The 5,336-nt window shown below is 35.0% G+C and overlaps 1 long non-coding RNA gene across 1 annotated transcript; it reads left to right on the top strand.

Moving 5' to 3' along the window:
* Nucleotides 1-4,193: 4,193 nt before the first annotated feature.
* Nucleotides 4,194-4,794, top strand: LOC128317305 (uncharacterized). The gene is made up of 3 exons (XR_008300818.1): nucleotides 4,194-4,462; nucleotides 4,561-4,594; nucleotides 4,673-4,794. It is a non-coding gene; the product is annotated as an uncharacterized LOC128317305 (long non-coding RNA).
* The last annotated feature ends 542 nt before the right edge of the window (nucleotides 4,795-5,336 follow it).

Below are 5,336 nucleotides of genomic sequence, written 5' to 3' on the forward strand. Positions count from 1 at the left end.
TCGCCTCATTATTCCATCCAACAAAGCAGGAGCTTATTAAGATGTTACAAAAATAGATCCAGTTAACAATGTCCAACCACTACCATATCTTTGTCTACTATTATATTGTATTATTATTATTATTATTATTATTATTATATTAAATGCTGTAACATGTGCTCAAATGAGCCAGGTTTTGGGGTAATGGGGTAATGGGGTAATCCAAAAATCATAGTTGATGTCCATTATGAAAGTAAAAGTACAGGTAGGCAACAATAAACCATGGCAATCCATAAATCATAAAACAGACTAGTTGAAAAAATCAGCCTTAATGGTACAAAAAGGCAACAAAACACAGAAACTGCAGGGTATAATAGATAAACAAATTACTGGCTAACAGCGAACAGGTGAACACAATGGGTAACAGGACAGGACAGGGGAAGAGACAGGAACAAAATTAAACAAAGATACATGTCAAAACAAACAAAAGCACATGAAGAATGAATGATCAGCTCAGATCCATGTCACGTGTTGTGGTTGTCCTAAGTGTCCTTAAAGCAGGAATATTGTGAAGTCAAATTGCTTTGTAACCACCTATAAATGACCATAAATCACTGCTTTATCTCTCATGGACATTATCATACTGACCTACATAAAGTATGCAACTTTAGATTAAAAAAAAAAAAAAAAAAAAAAAACACAAAACACCAGAGTATCATGCATCACTGACAACAGCACAATAGCTTCTTTGAAACATGGTTGAACACTAAAAGAGAAGAAGCAAGGTCCTGCATAATGAAAGCCATAATAAAGTCCTTTAAAATACTGTTCAAGGTTTAGTCACCAGCATTGCTGTAGTAAAACATTACTTCAGTGTAAAGTAACCTTCCCTATGGCAGGCTAGCCCAGTGACAAGCTGAAAGTGGTGATTTATTGATAGATAGTGTTGTGTAATTCACAGGCTGTTTCTGTTAAACGCTACTAAATCATGTTCAGTCAAAGAAGCCTACGTCTTCTCATGTTAAATGACATGTGGCACATGGTATGACTGCTTATACAGGACAGCAAAGTGTTTGTAAAAATATTTAGGAATTAGTTCTTCCTACTATGCTTAATTGCACAGGCTGAAAATGGTGTGTTCCAAAAAAAATGCTCATAATTGAGATCAGTATTCAATATTCATTAATATTCATTCATTTATTTTATTGCCTTTGCTACTAGATTATACATATTATGACATATACCTGACCATGTTGTGTCTCTTGAATATACGACACACAATGGTTGTGCTGATTAACACAACCACTGTGTTAGCGGTCCGTAACTAGAAACATAGGTATGTTAAAAGAAATCACACACACAAACACACACACTGTTCTAGAGTGTAGGACACATTTTACTACTTAACATGTTGGGGTACACAATAAAGATAAACAATTTCCATTAGTGAATTTTCAAAAGTTCTCTGGAACTGGAAATATTAAAACAAATGCCAAAATAAATAGAAATGTACTTGAAACCCTTTCCAATAAAAAAAGGTTCTAGATTACTGTTATGGTTATGGGAACACTTGCAACATACACACAAATACTACTATTGCCTATTAAATACAGCATAATTATTGCATTATGGCACCAAGTATTCCTGTATAATCTTAGTAGTTTTCACATAAGTTACAGCATACATTAAACTCCAATAGGCAAACTGTGAACCAGAATTTTAGTTTTACCACATATTTACCTATTAAATGTTAGATAGTTATTGTGTCATAAAATACTGCATAGCCGATATGAGAATAAGAGAAAAAGTGAAAGACGTGATTTAGAGTGGCCAGCTGAAGGTCACTACCACTAAACTGATTTGTTTCTATGAAATAAAATGCAGAAAAAGGACAAATTTAAAGTTAAGTTAAATCCATATGCCTTGTACCCAATCTCCTCTGCCAGTTGGCATTGATATAGTTCATGGATTGGAGATTAGTAGGGTATTGGCGAGCATCTGAACAGCGGGATTATGGGAGAAAAGCTGGCAAAGGAAAAAGCAAGGCATGAGCGAGCAGAAGCAATGTCTGATACTCCAGCCTGCTTTACACTTTCAGAAAATATCCAAAAAAAAAATGTAGCAGAAACCTATGAAAGAGGCATGTATGACATGCTCCTGTGTGGAAGGAGATTCGGGACTGCTGTACACATTCAGAGATCTTCCGAAACACTCTCACATTCAGTTCATAATGCAGGGAGAGTGTAAGAGCTTCAGTTCAGTGTTAATGATAACTTTGATGGGTGATAAATGAGCAGTGGCTCTAACAGTTAACATCATATCTATATTCATTTAGCACAGGCTACAGACAATTTCTTATTCCAGTGACACAATTAATGAAGCATAAATAAATAATTAAAGCTTCCTGGCTACCAGAGACATTGTCATCAATATTGGTCAATTGCTGTAGCTGTTCATGAATATGCACAGACTATAATGTGGATTATTCAGAGACCAGCTATTGTGCATATTCCAGTAAGAGGGATTACCATACTCACAAGGTCCCTGAAAATGCCAGGATGACACATTTAGACTGCCATGATCATCTCTATTTGAAGAAATTAGCACAGTGAGGTTTTTTTTCTTTTGTGATTTTAGAGGCTGTGAACATATTAAGAGGTGGTGTAATAGTTTTCGCTTTCCAAGGTCAGGAGGAGAAGCTGGAGAGAGGTGATAATATGCATATTAGACACAAATCTCCAATTACTGAGAAGTTTATATAGTCACACAATTTAAATGACTTTTTTTTTTTTTTGCATATTTCTTTTTTCTGAGATTCTACAATGTTCCTGTTCAGATAAATGGTATAAAGATGGAAACGTTTTATTCAAACTGAGTGAGAAGGAAAGAAAGGGACCTGCCAAGGTCACTCAGACTGAGCCAACACTTTGTCATCTAATGACTGTAATGACTTTAATGACTTGATTTAAATAGTTTATGAAGGTTGTTAATCTTCCTTTTTCCTGCGGAAATGTGAATCATTGCCAATAAATTTAAATAGTACAGAGTACAATATCTATCTCTCCCTCACCCTTTCAAACATCTGCCTCTGATTTTCAAGCTTCCTTTTTAGCACACCACAAAAAATCTCATAACATCAACTAAAAATCCTTTAGGTGGCGCCTTTAGGTTCCTCCATATTGCAATCCAATATGAGCAGGGATGCAATATTTACGTGGCTACATTAAACCAGTGCCCTCATGAATGAACTGCACATGAATATGTCAGGCTCCTCCAGGGCATTAAAATGAAAATTAGACTTACAAATAAGGCTTAACAAAGCTAAATGTAATAAAAATAATAATTGCTCAGTTCATGTTTTACAAAGCAGCTATGTTACAACGTGCATCAAATTATCCCACTGTTTTTGCATCTAATCTTTATGCAGATCATCGATGTATTATGCAAAGGAGCTAAATAATCATGCAATGTCCTCATAAATGTTTATTGCATAAAGATAACAGGAAAATTAATATTTCTCAAGGCACTGTTTGGCATATGATTGCAAATTATAAAAAAAACTGCAGCATGTAGAAAAGGTCAAGGTTTACAGGTATATACAATTGTTTCTCAAGCAGGTCTTGTTGATCATAAGGTCATCTTAAGGTATTTTAAGCTCTCTACCCCAGATCTTCATTTAACATAAAAAACACACTCTCTCAAATCTCTCTCCTCACACATTCACTTCTCTATCATTGCCATCAGACCTCTTAATCCTGCCTATTGCTCAGTTAATTTTCAGTGGGGTGCAAAAGTCTGAGACCGAAAGTGAAAATGCTTCTATTTTGCATTCTTTTCTAATTTAATACAACATTTTCATTACAAATTATATTACTGACAACCACTTCAGTGAAAAGTAGAATCTTTGAAATATTTACATGAAATTCAAGGTTTCTTAGTATTTGGTATGTTCCCTTTTTGCTTTAATGACACTGTGTACTCGAGCTGGCATGGACTCCACAAGTTTGTGCAAAACCTTAGGATCCATGTCATGGTAGCACCAATGGGCGCAGAACTACATTACCCATGAGCCCCAGCAAGTCACATGACTCACTAAACACTCTCACCTGTATCTATTATGCCTTGTTTAACACCTTTATTTAAGTTCCAGTCTATCAGTGTCTCACCGTCAAGCTTTTGTTGTAGTTGTTGCTTGTTGTAGTGTGTGCCACAGTATCACTTATAGTCTGTTTTTTTTTTTTTTTTGCCTTGTATCTACAGTCCATGTTTATGGTCCTTGTTTTCACAATTTTGGTTGTTTTGTTTGTACTTAACATGATAAATTATCTGAACTTGCATTCCCCTCCATCTCCATTCAGTGACAATCCATTTTAGATCAAATCCACAGAAGTGTCATCTGAACACATGCTTCAGTAGAAGAGATTAGGCATGAGGAAATAAGGACTTGGATACAGTGCACAATCTTAAATTTTAAATATTCAAGGTATTGAACATTTACTTTCTTTGTTATAAATATTCCAAAATTCTAAAACCTAGGTTATTTACAATTTTTAATGAAAAAAAAAAATCCCAAATCTTCAGTGTGTTTTGGACCCTACTGTACTTGTAAAGTGAGGTCAGTTTTTTTTTTTACCTAAATTCCAAATATTTTCTGAAAGTAGAAATAATTAAAAGGCTTTATTATCAATTTCAGTTGCTGGCTCCAGGTTGTTTTTTCCTTCATTAGCAGCCATGGCAAGAAGGTGTCAGAGAGCACAGCCAAGTTGGAAAAGGGGAACTGTTGGAAAGGGAATAATGAAGCTCTTATTTAAAATAAATGAGGCAAGTATCCTGAAATTGCTCCCATTTAATTTCTTTCAACATAAAGAATGATTTAATAGATGCTGAAAGGAGAATGGTACTTTTATAATTATTAAAGCGTTGTTTTTTCAGAGATGATGGAATGTATGAGACATGGAATGAAGGAGTGAGGTTAAATTGAGATGGACAGTATGGTGTGGGTGTGCTGCTGGTTAAAAATCACAGGCTGAACTATGTGATTGACTAGTGAGACATAGCAACACTGTGGCAATAATAACACAATTTTAATGGCTGTCACTCAAGCCTTACATGCACCTGATCATACATACCTTGGGCCAACAGATAACCAGCACTTATATCTAACACCAATTCTTCTACAAGCTTCAAAAAATAGTGAACAATATTTTTATCAATAACCACATAAATTTTGTGATTTTTTTATACTTAAGTAAGGCAGATTGTGCTACAAGTTACAGAACATGGCCTACAACTACTACTACAGATATTTTGTCAGGTGCTAGACCATATCAGACACATACTCAGCTACACATTACAGA

This window comes from Pangasianodon hypophthalmus, chromosome 24 (assembly GCF_027358585.1).
Source record: "Pangasianodon hypophthalmus isolate fPanHyp1 chromosome 24, fPanHyp1.pri, whole genome shotgun sequence".
Classification (NCBI taxonomy): Eukaryota; Metazoa; Chordata; class Actinopteri; order Siluriformes; family Pangasiidae; genus Pangasianodon; species Pangasianodon hypophthalmus.